At 34.8% G+C, this 21,043-nt stretch overlaps 1 protein-coding gene and 1 long non-coding RNA gene across 3 annotated transcripts in view; one reads left to right on the top strand and one right to left on the bottom strand.

Moving 5' to 3' along the window:
* LOC147578586 (uncharacterized) overlaps positions 1-21,043 on the bottom strand; it is a 291,483-nt gene that overhangs the window by 63,517 nt on the left and 206,923 nt on the right. The gene's annotated exons all lie outside the window — the stretch shown is intronic.
* CALCRL (calcitonin receptor like receptor) overlaps positions 1-21,043 on the top strand; it is a 101,883-nt gene that overhangs the window by 13,328 nt on the left and 67,512 nt on the right. Inside the window, exon 2 of one of the 2 annotated variants that reach the window (XM_086719111.1) lies at positions 6,633-6,700. The exons of the other annotated variant lie outside the window; for it this stretch is intronic. The gene's annotated coding sequence lies outside the window, so the exon portion shown is untranslated. The remainder of the gene's footprint in view (positions 1-6,632; positions 6,701-21,043) is intronic. 2 annotated transcript variants of the gene reach the window in all.

Here is a 21,043-nt window from a genome sequence, read left to right as displayed (position 1 = left end):
CAATATTCTGCAACACATTTTCTTTGTCCCATGTAGCTTAAAATAGACAAAATTAATAATAATAAAATAAAGCTCAGACCAACAGAGTGACAATTTTTAATCTAGATGAGCTTGATGAAAGGGTGGAAAATGCACTTAAAAATAAACTTTATATCAATAAAAGCCCTGACAGAATTTTAAATTCAAGTACTTTGCACTAAATTAGAGTACAGGGCAGCCTGGCTGGCCCAGTTGGTAGAGAATGTGGCTCTTGATCTCAGGGTTATAAGTTTGAGACCAAGTTGGGTGTAGACAAAATAAAAATAAATTGTTAATAAATAAATAAATACTTTCAAAAACCAGAGTGTGCAAATGACTAATTTCTTACAGTGAGCAGACATACATCATACGTTTTCAAGCTAGTATCTGTCCTTACAATGACAAATAGATATTCCCAGTAGTCTTTTTTTTCCCCCAGTAGTCTTATTCAGAAAGAAGCAGGGCCAAAATATTTGTTCTTTCTCATCTAGATTCAGCAGACACCACATATTGTTGAGAGCCTTTTCTAATAATGCTACCTTTAATATGAAAAAGGCTGTTTTGAGGTTTGACTAATTGCCTGATGTAAAAAGTTGCTGTCGATTTAAAATAGTTTCACTAAATATTATAATTTGCTCTCCACTGCATAGTGGATTTGAATATATATCTTAATATTCATATATATTTTAGTAATTGTTAATCTTTTCTATCTGCTAGATCACCTTGACTGTATTAAGTATCTCTATTCCAGGAGATTGATAGTAACACCAGAGACATACATTGTGAGCCTAAGCATAAAGGAATCTTAAATCAGTTTTGTAGTTCATGATGTTGTCCAAAACAAATGTTATTAACACTTCCCTAATTAGTCCTATTTTAACAAATCCCCTAACTGTCCTCACCTCACCTCTAACCTGTCCTCACCTTGGAGTAAATCCAGAGCACTGCATTTTGTTACATGTCTGGTGACAATGTCTTTGGTAAATGGCAAGATGAAGGGTTTGGAGATTCACCCAGAAGTTGATGAAACAAGAAATGAAGAGAACAAGTTAGGAAGTGAAGGGCCAATCTGGAGAACAGAAAAAAAGAGAAGATTCAGAAAAATTTTCATTTACAGGATAAATATATATATGACTGTAGAATGTAATTAACTTAGTAATTATTGCTCACTGAGTAAAAGGAGTGAGAGATGGGATTTGAAAGTAAAATAAATTAGATCTAAAAACCAGGAGTGAAAAAGGTAGGAAAAGAGAGAGGATAAAAGAGAGGCAATAAAAGAAGATAAATTGGTCCATTAAGATATATTTTATTTGCCAGAAAGTTTAGGAAATAAAAAATCCAGCACTGAACTGCACAAATTAACATGTGGAGACACTTTGGATACAAGGCCATGGAGGAAAAGTTAGTATGCAAATGCCTTTCAGCTGCTTGGTCTAACAGTTCAGATAAGAAAACTTTATCTGCCCTTTTGTTTGGGAAATTGGTTTGAGGGTTAAGCCTAGAAGTTATTCCTTCTGATAAGAGGTGAGGAGTGTTCACGAGAAGTTGTAAGAAGCAAACACCACCTCCTGGATGATAATTGTGTTCTAAAGCTTGGACCCAACTGCTCAAGACAATGACTGTACTTTAAGGGTACATAGAGTCTGACCTACTGGCAAGTCTTAGTCTGTCTAGGACACCTTCTCAAAAGGCAGCCCAGAAGTTGGGCTGTATCCATCATACCACATTTAAAGCAGCAGAACTGTTTGGTAAAATATAACCTTGGCTCATTTTAAACCTTCCAAATCAGGCTGAGATGGCTCAGCCTATAGAGAGAAGAGATGCTTACATGATCCCTGTGTGTCCTGAAAACAGTTTTCTCTTTAGTGAACTCCGGATATGATGAGAATTAAGGTATAAAAACACAATTAAGTTCAAATTTATAATAACAAAATAAAAGCATGAACATGACCCATGTTTTAAATCAAGTAATTCTCTTTCTGAATGAAATAACAAGCATTAATTCACATGAATTACACATAAATAACAAGACACATATATTACCTTCTCTTTTAATTTTGGCTTTCCTAATTATTAGTTTTGTGATTTAGGTGTATATTTTCCCTGTCTGAACCATCTTAACTTAAAAGTCTTGAGAACCAGGTAATAATCCAAAATACAACTTTACTGACCCTTTCCTCTTTCATTGGACTCGGGGATAAATACACATGCACACACATATATACATTAATTCAAGAGATGCTCATCATTGGTGTTCCTTATTTTCCTCCATATCTGGAAGGTAACCTAAAATCAAATAGAATTCATATGCCTAAATCATATTTGTAAAAGTATGTGTTTAAATTGTGCACTGACTATGATTTAACTGTGAAATATTCCAAGGGGGTCTAATCGTAACAATATCTTGCCAAAAGGAAGTAAACTTTCAAATTGGATTAGTACTGGGGTGCCTGGGTGGCTCAGTAGCTTAAGCGACCAACTCTTGATTTGGCTCAGGTCATGATCTCACAATTGGTGAGTTTGAGCCCTACATAGGCCACTAAGCTGATGATGTAGAGCCTGCTTGGGATTCTCTCTCTCTCTCCCTCTCTCTCTGCCCCTACCCTGCTTGTCCTCTCTCTCTCTCTGTCTCTCTCTCTCTCACAAAATAAGTAAAATAAACTTAAAAAAATTTAAAAATTGGATCAGTACTATGTGAGACAGCTGCTCTCCCACCTAGTGCCTTGACCTATCCCAAATATATTGCATTTTGATATGCTGATACATAAATCCACAAAAAATGCATAATTACAGAGAAAGAAATCATATTCTTCATACTATTCTACAAAAATGTGTTATAACTAAAAAAAATCTTATACATATAGCTGATTATGTATAGCACAAATATATTGTTTAAATCAATAAATTCCTATATACCTGGAACCCAGCTTGTCCGTCATGTTCCTCTCCATTAGGTCACACTTACAGCCCCAGCAGTAAACCATTACCCAAAGCTTGTACTAATCATTCCTTTGCTTTACTTTATGGCTTTACCACATACATATGTGTTTCTAAGCAATGCGTTATTTTGTTTTACTTTTATGAAAGTGGAATCACTCTGAATATAGTCTTCAGAGATTGCTTCTTTCATTCAGCATTTTGGAGATGCAGCCCTATTAATGTATCTATGTAGCTGTGGTTCTTTCTTTTCACGGTTGCAGCGTTCTACTGTATGAATGTACCACAGTGAATGTCCCTTTTCTCCTGCTGAGACATTTGGATTGCTTCCAACCATTTTACTATTGTAAACAATAAAGCAATGAACGTATTTTTTACGAATCTCCTGGTACACATGTGTCTGAGTTTCTTCAGGGATTATAATTTACAAGTGGGGTTTCAGGAATTTAGCAATTCAAAGTGCTGTACCAATTTATACTCTCATCAACAGTGTACGAAGTTTCCACTGCACCACATCCTTTCCAACACTTTGTATTACTGTCAAGCTTTTAAATGTTTGCCAGTCTGGTGGGAGTAACATAGTATCTCATTGTGGTTTTAATTTGCATTGTCCTGATTATGAATCACAGCAAATTTGTATGTAAAAAGAATTAAAATTTTTCTCAGAAACATTTGTTTTTAATTGGGTAGCAGTGACTTGATGTTGCAGAATTATGGTTAAGCCACTTTTGCTTATAATTATTTAAGAGAAGGACTGTCTATTTTGGGTTGGCTGGTCCAGGGAAAGGAAAAAGTGTTTTATAACTTTTAAAACTGGGAATGTATGAATAACATTTTTCACCATGAACAAGAACACAGACTGATAATGTGCAGAATTATATCTAACTCCCCATTTCCTTTATTCAAAAACCCCCATCAAAATATATATCAAAATCTCTTTTAAAAATAGAGGAAGAAAATGAGTAATTCCATTCAGGTGCATGTGCACTTTTTCTTTAGTAGACTTTATTTTTTTAAAAGCAGTTTTAGGTTCACAACAAAACTTAATGGAAGGAACAAAGATTACCCACACCCCCTGCCCCCACTCATGCACACCCTCCCTATCAACATGCTGCACCATAGTATACTTGTTACAGTTGATGAACCTACAGTCGACACTTCACGATCACCCCAAATCCATACTTTACATTAGGGTTCACTCTTGGTGATTAACATTCCACGACTTTGGACAAATGTATAATGACATGTGCTGTATGCTTTTTATAATCTTTTGAATAGTTAAAATCATTTATGGAGCTACAAGATCTTGAAAGAATTAGTGTCTCTCTCTCTCTCTCTACTGTGGTAAAATTATTTTTTACAAATAAAAACATTATAGAAGGTATTGGAATTTTTGTCTTTCACGTAATCCTTCATTTTGGAGATGATTACCCTTATGCCCATCAGCTGAATTTAACCAATATATTTCTCCCCTGTTCTAATTTCCTCTTACTAAACATACTTAGGCTTGCATTATTTTAGCTCAATTGTTGTGTTTCATCATGACATTATATAAAGAGGGTTTATCTATTAGCCTTATTTGCTATATTTCTTTTCTGTGTTTTCAGGGTTTAGTTGATTTTGATTTCATTTTCTTCCTTTTTTAAAAAAAAATATGTTTATTTATTCTCGAGAGATAGAGGGAGAGAGACAGAGCCTGAGTGGGGGAGGGGCACAGAAAGAGGGAGACACAACATCGGAAGCAGGCTCCAGGCTCTGAGATGTCAGCAGGAGCCTGACGTGGGGCTCGAACCCATGAACCCAACTGTGAGATTGTGACCCAAGCTGAAGTCGGACACTCAACCAACTGAGCCACTCAAGTGCCCTCTTTGTATCTTTTCTTCTTGGATATTAATTAATCTTTGGTACTACAGATATGGATATTATTCAGAGGAAAGTGGAAGTAAGACTATGCTGACATTTATTATTAATAAGTACAACACATTTACTAATCAAAATTACCACATCAATAAATTTTCTGATAGCCAGAAGTGACTACTGACATATTTGTTCTTTCACTCACCCCAAATCACCAAAAGGGTGAAAAGATTCTTTCATAGCATTTTCAGCTGGAATGAAAAATAAAATTTTTAGAACCATGCAGAAAAAAAAACAGTAGTCCTTTCTATTTCATGTGCTACTTTATAGCAAGTTGGGAAAATTCTCAAAGTAAACTTCAACTTTGAACCTTCTGAATTCCATAGATATGCCAGTAAAGCCTGAGACTGACAAGAGTTTTTATTTTTTCCAAAATAGCTTGTAGAAAATCCAGATTCTAAAAATGTGCAATGTTTGTTGGTGTAAAAATACACATCTCCTTAATCAGACCAGATCATGATCCTAATTGGAACATATACTACACACCTTATAATAATATATAATAAATTATTAAAATATGTGAAGATGTAAACATTTACAAAGTAATACAAAAATGTTTTTTGAGTCATGAAAGATTTGATTGCAGAGATTGCTTTTAACATAGCTTTCTTAGTACTTTTGACTTTTCATGTAAAAATCCCTATGACTTCATAGAAATCCTTGGCAATAATTCAAAGATTATCATTAGAAGTAGCAACAAATAGGGATGTCTGGATGGCTCAGTTGGTTGAGCATCTGACTCTTGATTTCAGCTCAGGTCATGATCCCAGAATCCTGCACTGGAACCCCATGTAGGGCTCCACACTGAACATGGAGCCTGCTTGAGATTTTCTCTCTCTCCCTTTCTCCCTTTCTCTCTCTGCCGCTCCCCGCCTCTGCCCCTCTCCCCCACTCATGTGCTTCCTCTCTCTCTCTCTAAACTAAAAAAAATTAAAAAATTTTTAAAAAGTAGCAACACATTGATGATCCATAAACATAAGTTCAGTCAAAGTCCCTCAAATCACAATATGAACCATTGGAGATACATAATTTGCAAACACAAATTTGACATCTTTGAAGTTCTATTAAGTCTAAATACCATGCAAATGCAAAGCAGGATAAACTTGATTATAGCTATATCTTGCCTTCAACATTAGTTTGAGTTTGGAAAGATGCATGTAAACTGCATTCATATACATTCTTTGTTTAGCAGTGGATGAATCTTACTTGTTGGTAATGTCCTATGTTTAAAGAAAGTTAAATGTTGTACTGTCATGATCTAGCCTCTGCCTCCCTCTTTGACAAGGTCTATGACATTCTTTGCCCCTCATTCATTCCACTTCAATCGCATGGACCTACTTTCTATACTTTGAAACAGCTATGTCATTCTGTCCTTAGAATGTGTCTGAGTCATCCTGTCTTCTGGGAACAACCTTTCTCCTGAACATTCCAGAGCATCCACCTCTTCATACTGCTACGATCTTGAACAACAGGGACCATCCTCCATGTTTGTGCCTCTTAGAATCTCCATTCTTAAAAAACAAGGTGCCAAGAACAAAGTTCTTGATTACTTCTTGGTTAACATGGTGGCAACCTGGCAGCCTAAATGTGCCTGATACATCTCCTCCCAACTTCCCATTAAAATTCAACATTTGAAATACAAGGTTTACGATTTTAACAAAAGAAGCACACTAGTATATAACTTTAAGTTAAAATCTCTAAAATCCCATTATTCACTAATAATATTAACAAATTCACAGGAATGTTCTCTTGTCATCCAGGGTTCTACGATGACACTTCAACCACTTGTGATGCCACCTGTCAAATCTCTGGATGGCCCTACCTTCAGGTATTGCATACACTCCAAAAGAACATTCGGGCCCTAATGAAAGTAACACGTTGGATTTCCAGTGGAGTTGAGAATAATATGAACATGTTAATAATAGTAAGAAATATTTCACAGAATGATTCTTAATGTCAAATAACTTCTGAATAAAAGAAAACTTTGAAAGGTAGTCTAACAAAATACTGGTAAGGATAGACTCATGGACATCTGTCAAACTTATAAAGTCATTTCCTCAGGATCATCAGGTATGGATTTAGCCCTGAAGTTCTTATTTCCTTGACCAGAGAACTAGGGATGTTAAATTAATTTGAATGGGTCCAGCAGATATAGTAATATTAATGATCTGGTAGTACTTGCCACAAACATCACACACAAAGACACACATACACACACACATAATGTCTGCAGCTAAGCTTTTAATATTATAACTATATATATATATATATATATATATGTTTCTATATATACGTACATAGAAAACAAGTTATGTTTAACGTTATAAAATAATAGAGCTAGGTTGCTCATTTGAACTAACTTTGGCCTGTAAAGGTCGTTCTTTTGTGATTCACATAGTCACTGTTAGATTCCTAGAAATGATTGTAAAACTTTCCTGTAATTGGAACATAAGAAGATATCATTTATAAATAAGGGAACAGGAAAATGGGGGAGTGGTGTAAGCTGTTTTAAAAATTTAAGTTGTTCTAGAGACTATTTTTTTGAACTCCTTGGTCAAATAGTTTCCATTTCAATCCTGGGCATTAATTACAAGTTTCAGGGGGCATTGGTGCTTCCAGAAAGATTACTGGTGTAGACGGATTTGTCTTATTTATATTTAGCATTATAGTTCCATGTCAGATAACATGGAACTGTTATTATGCAATTATTATTACACCTCACAACCCTCTTCCTGACAAAATTAAAGTGGTTTTCCTGTCCTAACTTATTTTTAGACTGCAAAGTATTTAACAATTAATCATGTTTCATCCTGATAAACTATAAGAACATTAATGAAAAAGGCTTCTAAATAATTTTATCTTGAATTCAAAGCTAAGTGACATAATTCCTTCTTCTGATTTTTAAATTCCGAAGTAATTCTGCTGGACCCAAAAATAGACTCTCTATAATTATTCTTTTTCCCACAGCGTGTCTTTGGGAACTCATCATTGTTGTTCTGTCCTTTTATGTGTCAGCTTCCTCTGCACATTACATTTTATATGACTCACTGTTCCTTAAAACAAGGCTTGAATGCTCAAAATGCCTACTTATATCTGACAGCTGGATTTTTCTCCCTGAACTTTTTTATGTGAAGTGGAGCCAGATCAATTTTTATAAGCCCCAATTATGAAGACATATAGGAAAGAGCACAAAATGGAAGACAATTCACTTAACTAGGCAAAAGCTGATCTTGACCTCTACCATCTGTGTGTACTAGTCATCTTCTTGTGAAAATTAAAAGTATTACACAATATTTTTCTGTCTTTCCAACTTACGAATTTTAACATGTATTGGATAGTGTGAAGGAGATAGATTGGAAGTGGCTTGAAAATGAAAGGTACAAATATAAACAGTTTTCTGTTCATTAGATTGATCTCTGACTTGCAGAGTATTGGTAAGATTCTTTGTGAGCAGTCAATTGCCTCTTTTGTAGTTTTTTTTTTTTTTTTTTTCAACGTTTATTTATTTTTGGGATAGAGAGAGACAGAGCATGAACGGGGAAGGGGCAGAGAGAGAGGGAGACACAGAATCGGAAACAGGCTCCAGGCTCCGAGCCATCAGCCAGAGCCTGACGCGGGGCTCGAACTCACGGACTGAGAGATCGTGACCTGGTTGAAGTCGGACGCTTAACCGACTGCGCCACCCAGGCGCCCCTGTAGTTTTTAAAATTTTATTTCCAACAAGTACAGTTCAAGGTGAATGTGTGTTTAAATTCCTGCACGAAAGAGGCTGAATAATTGTCTCTGGGGAGATTAAAAAATATAACAGAGAATCAGAATGACGGTTTGCCATCATATTAGTTTGACTCATATATGATTTAATTTTAACCTCATGAAAGCAGCACAGAAGTGAGACTTTGAAAATTCTTGGTCTTAGGGGCGCCTGGGTGGCGCAGTCGGTTAAGCGTCCGACTTCAGGCAGGTCACGATCTCATGGTCCGTGAGTTCGAGCCCTGCATCAGGCTCTGGGCTGATGGCTCACAGTCTGGAGCCTGTTTCCGATTCTGTGTCTCCCTCTCTCTCTGCCCCTCCCTGTCTTGCACTCTCTCTCTCTCAAAAATAAATAAATAAACAATAAAAAAATTGAAAAAATTATAATAAACATTTAAAAAAATTAAGAAAATCTTATTTTTCAGCAAATAGTTCAGAGAATCAGTAGTGAGTCAGTTTGATTAGAACAGTAGGAAGTAAATTAAGGTAAATCAGAAACTCAATGTTTGTAAACTGTATTAAAATACTCCAGAAAAATTATATCTTCAGTCTTTGGAACTATGCTCAATAGATCAACTCCATCCATGACTGTCTTACCATCCTTTGTAAATTTTATTGCACACTATCCTGTTGCTCAGAGCCAAATATAGATAAACCAAATATAGATAATTTTTCTAAGAGATATGATTAAGCATCTATTATAAAAATAGGTATTAAGACATACAAAATATATTTTTAAATGTAATTTTTTAAAGAATCAAAAGATGTGATTTCTAATAGACAGTATGTTCCCCAAAATACCTGTTCTCATCTTGCTATGTAATTACGGAGCCATGTTTCCAAGAAAAATGATTCAAATAAAAATTACGAATTCAACAAAATGAATTAAATTTTTTTAATGTTTATTTTTTTTGAGAGACATAGACAGAGTGTGTGTGGGGGAGGGAGAGAGAGAGAGGAAGACACAGAATCTGAAAAAGGCTCCAGGCTCTGAGCTGTCAGCAGAGTCCAAGTTGGGGCATGAACCCATGAACTGTGAGATCGTGACCTGAGCTGTAGTCAGACACTTAATGACTGAGCCGCTCAGGTGCCCCTCAACAAAATGAATTCAGCCCAGCTGATGAGGAACCTTTGCTATATATATACTTGTCATTTATGTTATCACATGCAAACTTGAGAATGAATCTAACACCCATCTCAAAATTCAGTGTTATTATGAATCAAGTGCCTTGGTGTCCTTTATGAATATGCTTTTCTGAAAACTCCTTGCTAATTCACTTTTAACCAGACTTTCTTTTAGTGCCTAAAGTTGTTCTATTTTGTATTGGTCCCTGAAATAGCCCTTTGATCTCCATAAAAAATTGTGTTCATATAAATTGCTTTAGAACATAGTAAACTTCATTGCAGATTTTCATAATGAAAAATTCAGAAGAGGTTGCTATGCTAGCAATGAAAACTTCAAATAACTTCAAATCAAATGGTAGACATCACCATTTTTAAAATGTCACTTGTCCTCTCAATATCATATCTACTTCCTGCCTCTCTCCATCTTTTTGGATCCACTCTGCCTTTATTCCTTCTGTTCATCACTCGTTTGCCTGATTCCTTTCCAGGAGGTACAATACTACATTTCTTTTTTTTTTCTTTTTTTTAATGTTTATTTATTTTTGAGAGAGATAGAGACAGAACACGGGTGGGGGAGGGGTACAGAGAGAGGGAGACACAGAATCCGAAGCAGGCTCCAGGCTCGGAGCTGTCAGCACACAGCCCGATGCGGGGCTTGAACTCATGAGCTGTGAGATCATGACCTGACCCGAAGTCGGACGCTCAACCAACTGAGCCATCCAGGCACCCCATCAATATTACATTTTCTAATCCTGATTGGTGAAAAGGAGATTTCTTCTTATTTGAGCACCTGCTAACATTCATAGCCATGTGCTTGCTCTACTCCAACTGTTATTTTTACTATTATTTATTTATTAAGATTTTATTTATTTTTTAAAGAATCTCTACACCCATTATGGGGCGCAAACTCACAACCCTGAGATTAAGAGTTGCATGCTCCACTGACTGAGACAGCCAGGCACCCCAGTGTCATTTTTAATGTATTTTATATATTAAAAAAAAACAACAACACAGTTATTTTCCTAAGAGGATTTCTGATGACAGTGCTAGAATAATCATTATTTAATATGTTATGATAATTTTCATACTTACTAATATTTAATTTAATAGATAAAAAATAAGTTGTTGAAATGCATAGGAATCATGCTATATGCAGTATAAATACTGTAAATTTTAAAAAATTTGTTTTCTTATCATTTGTTCCTTTTCACGTTTGCTTTACATTAAATTACAGTTTAAGTCTTAATCATTTTTCTTTTTTTTTTTTAATTTTTTTTTAACATTTATTTATTTTGAGACAGAGAGAGAGACAGAGCATGAACGGAGGAGGGGCAGAGAGAGAGGGAGACACAGAATCCGAAGCAGGCTCCAGGCTCTGAGCCATCAGCCCAGAGCCCGACTCGGGGCTCGAACTCACGGACCGTGAGATCGTGACCTGAGCCAAAGTCGGACGCTTAACCGACTGAGCCACCCAGGCGCCCCCAGTCTTAATCATTTTTCTGACCACAGTACCCAGCATAATGGTTCTCAAACACAATATAGTTTTATTTATGGTAGAATTGCATTTCATCATATAATATGTCTTACATATTAGACATATCACTTTAGACTAGTGATCTACAAACTGGAGTATGGATACCCCTAAAGGGTAGGCAGAAATAGCTTGTTTTACAGAAATCAATTCTAGATCTTTAACCTTCATTTGAACCCCATCCTAACTCTTGTCATTACAAAATTCCGAACGTCCAAGCTTTAGGCCAGTTCTTCATTTTTACCTCTCCTTTCTTATAGTCTTACTTCTTTACACACACATGCATTCTTTCACCTGTCTGAGTCTTACTACAAAGCATTTCTGCAAAGTGTAACAATCCCATAGGCCACAAATGAGGATAGGCACAATGCAGACATTGGTTTTGCCAAGCCTCCTTCAAAATGAACTCCCCCCTCTCTTCATCTCATTAATTGATGTATTTATAATAAAGTTTTACTTTTTTTGTTTAAAAATCATGTATCAAAATTTATAATACATTTACTATGATCTGATCTAGAATATCAACTCTAGAGCCAAACTTCCTGGTTCAAATCCTGAGTCAACCACTTTTTAATCACTTGGTAAAATTAATAAACCTACTTGTAGGTTTCCTCAGTTTCCTCACAGGTAAACCTAAGAAAAACATAGTACCTACTATACATGTTTTTAATAATGTGATCATAAAGTCTGAAAACCTAAATATTACTTTTTTAACTATTATGATATAAATGAGAAAATAATTTATTATGTATAATTTATGTATCCAGACTTAGTGGTTTCTCTGTATATAAATTTATAGATACAAGTAGAGATAGAGGTATTTAGTACTTGGAATTTAGTAAACCTTTAAAAAGTGTTAGTTACTATAATATCTACATCGTCATTATTTCTAAAAAAAAAAATTGTAATGGTAATGCAATCAAGTAGGATTTTTAAAAACATTCATTGACAGTCATTTGGACAGGAATTTTAGTTTTTATTTTAGAGAGAAAGAGTGTGGAGGGGGGAGAGGGGCAGAGGGAGAGGGAGAGAGAATCTTAAGCAGCTGTCCCCACCCAATGTAGGGCTTGATCTCATGACCCTGGGATCAGAACTTGAGCCAAAATCAAGTCAGTTGTTCAACACACTGAGACACCCTGGTGCCCCAGGAAATTTCACCAAGGTATATATTTTGTTGCATAGAAGATTTTGAGCAGGGAAGACTTCATTGAAAATGTTCCTATGAAAAGATTAGGAGAGGTTTGCATAGTAGCCATGCAAACACGTCAAAGGAAAAGGAAAAACACCATGGTTCTAAAAATGTCACCTGCTCACTCAATGATCAGTTTTCTCTCTCTTTCTGGCTTAATTACAACAAGATTAACTGAATCTGGGATAATGTGACTAGATACTATAGATCACACAGAAATGAGCTGTTGGTGCTGCTAGTAAGCAAATAAATATAAGGCTCTGTAAGCAATGCATTGAAACATACCAAAAAGGTTTCTCTTTTGTTGTTAAGGACAATAAATTATAAGGAGGTTAAGAAAGTTCCTTTACAACTGGGGCTTATAATTCTCTGTGTAATAATTTATATTTGCAATTTATGATCATTAACAAATAGCTTACTTTTATTATTTTTGATAATGATACATTTGCAAAAACATAAGAGGGTGCCATTAGATGCAGGAAAACTCCATAATCTTTTACCAAGATGCATTGACTCAGCAATCAGTTGAACAGAGAGTCCTATATTGAAGGAATTTTTATGATATTCGAATCTTGTTCAGTGGGATAGTCCCATACTTATGATTAAGAATCAGGCCCTTCAGGCCAAATCGCAACCAGAGTCCATCAGACTTCAGATGAATTCTAATAGTGGATGGGGTGTGGATTTCCCCTATGTAGGAAAACCCCATGTTAAAAAAAAGAAAGCATCTCCCTACCCTGCCAACCAAAAACCTTGTTTGTTTCACTAAGCTATTTTATTATTGTTTCATTTGTCTTCCATCCTATCTCCCAGGCCTTTCTTAAACTTCCTTTCAAAGCAAATTAGTTATCTTTTTATGGAATATATCAATTTTGACAAAATCTTTTCCTCTTCCTGAAATGTGCAAACCCTAGCTTGAATGTGACAAAGTAAAATTATCAATCAGATTAGGCCACTTCATTTATACCTATCAAGGTTATAAATGAGCTAGCTCTTAGCCAGTGCTTCCTAAACTGTCCATATTTATATATTTCTGAGGTTATCTCATTTTCTGTTTATGTTACTCCATCAGTCACACTATACTTGTAAATGCCAGATGGGCAAGTCCTCCACATTTTGTGGCTTGTTCCATTAATGTATAAGTCCTGCTAATGTTATACTTAATGATACATCTTTATATGTTTGCTAATTATTTTAAAAATGAAAAACATTTACATGTATCGCTTCCTGTAAAAGTGAGCAAATTTCTACCTAAAGTAGTGGGAAAATGCCTAGGACCTAGGAATTAAAAAAGGATGTGGCATATGAGGAAAGTACAGTTATTTATTGTATTTTACAGGAAATTCCTGCTGTGGCTAAAAGTTCTTTGCTCTCTCAAACTGCTGTAGATATAAGACAAAGGGAAACCAACACAAATCATTGTACCTTTTAATATGCTGAATCTAAAGTTTGCCTGCCATGAGAAACAGACTGTTAGAAACAGGCTCTGGATTTAAAGGAAACTAAAGCTGTGATTCATAAGCCTGGCAAATAGACCTGGCGACAATTAGTTAACTCCAACCAGCCTTTAGACCCATTTTTATTGTTTTAAACTGTTTTACATGACACCAAAACCTCCAGAAGAAAATTCAACATTTCTGTCAAATGTTTTGTCTACATGACCTGAAAGAGTAACAGAAATTTAAGTAACCAATAACTATCAATTCCAATTATAAAAAATTACCTCATTGGTCAGCTCCACATTTTAAAAACCAATTTGGCTATTGCTAAATGAGGCTTTCAGCAGGAGAGTCCCTCCTGATGAGAAAAAAAAATGCCGTGCTGAATTTATTATTTTTTTATTATCACACAAATAGAGTAAAGTTGTTTTTCACATTTACTATATAATTGGTAACAAATTCCAACTTCAAATCATTTGGGGATTCCACTTTATAGAGTGTGCTAATCTTAGTTACTTATTTCCAGAAGAAGTTTATTAGTCCTTATTTACTCTCCATTTTTCCCAACCTCTTTGGCCATGCAATAAATGATCCAGAAAACAGTGCCCTGACACAGGCTGCCACACCACTGGAAGCACTAATACACATATACACATAAAATCACAACATACTGTAGAATTAATTTTCCCATCATAAGCATCAATTTTCTGAATCATAGCAGATTTTAGAATTTATGATTATTGCCAGGTCATAAAAATAGTCCTCAACATGAAGCGCCTGGGTGGCTCAGTCAGTTAAACATCCAACTCTTGATTTCGGCTCAGGTCGTGAGATCCAGCCCTATGTCAGGCTCCACGCTAACAGGGGACACTCTTTCTCTTTCTTTCTCTCAAAATAAATAAATAAACACTTAAAAAATATTTCTGAACATTATCCTATTAAGTCTTGTGTTTTCTTTGCAAAGGAGAAATAATATTGAATTCTTCTATAACATCTCAGATGCTACATGACATTTGATAGAATACCTGGTGGGAAATTATATACAAATAACCAACTGAGCCACCCAGGAACCCCTCACAAGATAAATTAAATTAAAATCATAGACTATCTTTTGGGTTTACATTTTGTAATGCCTGGTTTGGAAAGGTCTATATATCTGTAGCCAGAGAAAATTCTTCTATTACATTTTATTATTATTGTCTATTCCTGTCTTTGAAGATCAAATTTATCTTTGCAAAATTTTATTAGTGAATCAAGGAATATCCACGTTTTCTCTGATAAGTCCTATCTATCATAATGTGAATTGTAATTTCTATTCTTTCTATAACTTGGAAGTCTTTGGTGCCATTTCTGGCCATAGAGCTTTAAAATGCCCTATTTTCACTATTCTAATATATTAGCTTTATTGTTCAATAGGACCAGAAGTATCCTTACAATTTTTTGATACAACCCCTACAGTTTTTAAATGAAAAACAGAGAAGCAGGCAAATAAAAAGATTGGTTAAAAGAAAGAAAATAGTAATCTGGTGTCACAACCAAAATAAGGACCTATTTCTCTTCAATATACTTATATTGACTATTCTATACGATGACTACAAACCACCTAATCACCGTTTAGAAGTTATCTATAAGCAACACTCCATTTTTCACAAAACTTAATTTTTCTCCATCTTCTTCTGGATGGTCTCTATATTGTCAACATGACACTAAGCATTCTCTGATATTTATTCTAGGATATTGTTAGATTTGATAAATCCATTTCACGATGCCCCCATTCACATTCTGTTAAATCTGAACTTTGGGGTTCATAACCACTCTAGTGTCCATTGAATTTGTCAAGTTATTTTCTAACTGGGGTCACATAATGGGCTGATGTACTGTAAACTTGAGGATAGTTGTTGCCTCAAGATCTCTCATGCAATTTTAATGCAAACTCTGTTCAAGTAGCGCGATTGATATCTCTGTTGAAAAAAATTTGACCTGTCGAGTTTCTGAAACTGCTCTCCATATCCTGATATGATGAAAATGCTACTCAATTAACACACACATGTGCGTAGAGACTTTGTGGCCACTGTGTCTTTTCCAGGTCTCTCAATGGCCATTTTATTGTATTTTTCTCTCTTTATGTGGCAACATATTTAGCACCAGGGCCTTAAGAAACTCATTAGGCAGTGAGTTTTTATACTGAAAAGGGATTGTGATAAAATATATTCTTCACAGAAGGTAAAACCAGACTCTTACCAGGGCCATCAAGCTGACTTCAAACATCGGTGGAATGGACGAAAGACTAAGCAGAGATTCTGTTCATTAAATGTAACTCGTTTAAGTCATTTGGTTTTTAAATCTGCCTAAACCCATATGGAAATATATATTTTCTAAAAATGCTAATTTTTAACTGAAATCTCAGTAATAAAGAACACATGACCATTTGTGTATATAATTAGTTGCTCACATTTCATCTTGAAAATGCTGTTAGCTCAGTTCCCAGGGTTTTGCATATCCAGGATGATTTTCCTGAGACAGCATAGGGTAACAAATAGGAATTTGGGTTAGGGGACATGTTTCTAGTCTGTTCGTTGCCTCTGAGCAGCTGTGCTAATGTGGTCAAGACATTTCACTTCCCTGGTCCTGAGTGTCCTCATCTATAAATTAAAGGTTTTTGGACCTAACTGATCTTGTTTATATTGTGAAATGATGATATTTAAACAAAATGATAAACAAAAACTGCATATAATTGGTTCTCATCAAATAACAGCTTTTGTTACTATTATGGCTATTATTAATGAAACCATTAGGTCCTTCTAACTTTAATTGCTGTGAATGGCATTGAGTTAAGTGTTTTGGCTGACAGTGTTCTGTTCTGAATTGTTTCAACAGTCTGTGTTTCACTAGAATTGTGTGCAAAAACATGGGTACTTACTGGGTGTATAATTAACGTTAAGATAAAATACTGAGCTAAAAGTATCTTCTATGATTAATTCTCCTAAACTGTCAACTGGTCACACATGTATGGCTTATCCAAAAGATACTTACTACATCATCTTCCAACTCATGTTACATACTTTATTGCTAATTCTGAAAAAAAAAAAGCACTTCCTGGTATCAGAAAGATCTCAAATTGTATGTGATTGCTCATAAAATTAATAATTTCAAGGCAGAAGTTGCACAGTATTATTTAATATGGTCCATCTTTTTTCTTGAAGAATACTCTAAAGCTCTTAATACAAGCAAAGAAACCAAGTTAAATTTAAAAGAATATTAAGGATTGTTTATTTTACTATCCTAGTAAGAAAATGCTCCACAAACATGATCTTTTAGTGATGGTTTTGTTGGGTGGGAGGGGCAGAAGTGCTTCATATAAGCTTTAAAATAGTACTAATAAATGTCAATATAGCCAGTGACTATTAGGGGGAGTGAAATATATCAGGTTCCAGAGGTAGTTCTGGTTAACAGTGTATGTTTAAGAGTAAGAGTCTCAGGTTAGAATCCTTGCTCACTTCATTAGTGAGATTACTTCGAGCTTTAATTTCCTTATCTGGAAAAAATAAGACAGAGAATATCATAATTTGTTACCTTCAGAATTGAATATAATAATATGCTTATAATACCTAAGACAGTGTTTAGCATGCAGTGAACAATAAATGGTAGCTATTACTATGTAAATTATTTTATAATCCTGATTTCAATAGTTATAAATAACATCAGATTAAACCTTGGTTTATAGTAATTTATTTCCTACTATTTAGTTTTGATATTTTGGTAATAGATTATTGAATGCTACCTCATTGAATTCTTGACAATTTCTGCTTTCCTTTTATTAATCAGAGGAACCAGGATGAGATGCCTGGTCCAAACACCCTTCTTTCACCCACTTCCTACTACCCTCCACTGTTATCCCTATGCTTGAAAATATACTGAGGAATGTTGAATGTTGCTAAAGAAAGAAACAGGAGGTTGTTTTGTTTTGTTTTCTGAGACATAATCTATGATGAGGAAGACATAAAGACTCAGAGTATTGCATGGCACCTATACTTTATTGGACATTTGAATTGGTTTGGAGATTCTAAGGACCTGAAGATGCAGACAACATTTTCATGAGAAAATTAGTAAAACTCTGGAAAGGACTTGTGCTGTCTTAGGGCCCAAGTGGCAATGGCAGCAGAGGATAAAGTTAGAGGTCATTTTCTACCATTTCTATATAGAACACAGAAGGACTATGGCACCTTGAGAAGTGAAGACTTTGTGAGGATTAGGTTATAGTCTTTGTGACATTATTGTCAAATTGAAGTAGTAAGACATGGCAAGATGAAGGTCACTGAAAGTGATTCTAAGGGCAGAGAGAATAGACAAAGAAAGTCAGAGTGCTAGGGAAAGAATGGTGTGGGTTGGTCCTATGAAAGAGACTGGCTTGCAAAGCATCCCCTTAGGGATTTCAAGAGACACTTGAGACTTTGCAGGATGCTGGAGGTCCAGTGTTCTAAGGTGCAGACAAAATCAGAAATTTGTGAGTTATTGATAACATGACTTGATATCCAGAGGCTTTTGGGGTCCAACAAGTTTTCAGTCACAAGAAAGGAGTTTATGTAGTCTTAGTCTCTATTTAGTCTTATTTGTAACTAAGATATTTCAATAGTATGGAACCAAGAGTAGGTTTCAAAGTGTTTGGATTTATGGAAATAATAAGTGAACTATGGGATTAGCTACTTGACTTTAAGTATCTTGTGGTTTCATGTGAATCATCTGGCAATAAATCAAGTGTGTGATATTTCCTAATAAAGTTATTTTCAGAAAGGAAAAAATGAGCATAGCTTCTTCCACATGGGAGGTCTTGCTACTGCTTTATATAACCCTAAGGATTAATCTGTTCATGGCTTAGATATTTCTACCTAAGAACACAACATGTAAATTCTTGTAAGTCCACAGTCACAAGTCAGCATTTAGTGGTTCAAGGGAAACTCAAATGGCGTTGAAACCCTTAACTCAATTGTTTCTTAAAACCCATGCAAAGCATTCAGTATTTGATATAAGTGTACTTATACTCCTAAACACATATTATTGATATACTTATGTGTAAATAATCAAGGTTACATATTATAAATGTTACTTCATTTCTTATCTGAACACTAGCCTTCCCCCATACCTCTACTCACTTATAGCCCTCTCCTGTACATTTCAAAATTCTTTTTTCTTTTCCTCAAGATACCACTCAAATATATACACTTTTGAAAAGTAAATTCATATTGTTCATTATTTTCCTGCTGGAAGTACTTGACAAGAATTCATAGTTAGTTTCAACGTATTCTTTGAATAGATTTATTTATTTATTTTTTTATTTTTTTGCCCTGCTGAGCTCTTTGTAGTTCTTTGTAGGCAAACACATGAAACTTGGCAAAGGCATCATGCTCTTTACCACAGGGACAGCTGCTTCTCCAGTACTAGTCCACTTCTTTTTTTTTTAAAGTTTTTGAAAAGAAGAAGCACTATAATTATGATCATTAGCCTATTTGAGCTCTACTTTCAACCAATTTCATTATAATGTTATCATTACATTTTGAGAAAATAGTTGTTCAATAAATATGACATTTTTCCAAGATGTGCATTATGAACATTAAGTCATAATCTCATGAAAAAACTTTGATATCTTCTGTAACTAGTTCATTAGATGATTATTTTAATCGAACTGATTCTTGATACAAAAGACAAACTTCTGTCTTATATTCACTACCCTAGAAAGATATGATCTTTTAAAAACATGAAATAACAGATTTGATTAACCTCAACCACTCCATGAAAATGATTTTTAATGTTCTTATTTTGAAAGCTGTCTCAGAAATGTTAGCATCTATTTCATTTTATAGATTTTGGAATCACAACTGAAGATTCAATGATCAGTAGAGGAAACAGAAGGTGAGTTGACATATGAGCCTATCTCTGCTTCCAAAAAGATGAGCATGTGACTCTAGAACTAAGAGTTATTAATCACAGCATTTTCCAAACTACTATATTTTTTATTTTTTTGTAATTTTTAAGTTTATTTTATTTATTTTGAAACAGAGAGAGAGGGAGACAGAGAGAGAGAGAGAGAGCATAGGAGGGGCAGAGAGAGAGAGAGAGAGAGACAGAGAGAATCCCAAGCAGGCTCTGCATTGTCAGCATGGAGCCTGATGCAGGGCTAGAACTCATAAACCATGAGATCATGACCTGAGCCAAGATCAAGAGTCAGACACTTAACTCACTAAGCAACCCAGGTGCCCCTAAACTGCTATATTTAATGCTTAATATTATGATATTCATCTTTATAATGCCTTCAGGCAGATGTCACAGATCCTTTTGAGATAAATTTATGCCTCTAGTTAAAACATTCTAAGGAAGGCCTTTTTAATGCATTTTAATTTAACCTCACATATAGTATTTTCTTAACACAAATTGTTCTTTTGCAAATTAAAATATATTTCTTTGTTCTAAATTTTGAATAAATGAAATGGCCTATTCATCAATCAGAAAGTGTTTAAAATGAGATAATTTTTATAATACTATTTATAAAGCTCTTAGAAATTTTTCTCTAGGTTTCACTTTAGATTCAAGCTCTGAGAACCAACTAAAACCTAACTGTATTAGTCTTCTAGGGCTGCCATAAAAAAATAACAGACTGGGAGGCTTCACAAATTAATTTTCTCACAGTTCTGGATGTTGAAAGTTCAAGATTAAGGTGTTGGCTGGTTTGGTTTCTCTTTAGGCCTCCCTTTTGGGCTTGTAGATGTCCACCTTCTCACCATGTCCTCACATGGCCTTTTCTCTGTGTGTATGCATCCCTGGTGTCTCTTCCAGTTCCCCACTTATGACCTCATTTAACCTTAATTACCCCTTAATTGAGGGTCGTATTTCCAAATATAGTCACCATTTGGATTAGGGATTCAACATATAAATTTTTGGAAAAAAACAATGTAGTCCATAATACCAACAATTTCTAAGAAATTACTTCAAAGAAGGTGGAAGAGATAAGAATTATTTTAAAAATTTAAAATCTCTAAGTAAAAAGTAATCATCCATGTCTTCTATAGGCCAATGACTCCCAAATTTATATCGTTATGTATGAACTTCTTACACATCAGCCTTTCAAAATGAATTCTTCAGCCA

Source organism: Puma concolor, chromosome C1 (assembly GCF_028749965.1).
Source record: "Puma concolor isolate L17-30 chromosome C1, mPumCon1.1.hap2, whole genome shotgun sequence".
Taxonomy (NCBI): Eukaryota; Metazoa; Chordata; class Mammalia; order Carnivora; family Felidae; genus Puma; species Puma concolor.
Note: the sequence above shows the minus strand (reverse complement) of the source record. Positions and strands in the feature narration are given on the sequence as shown.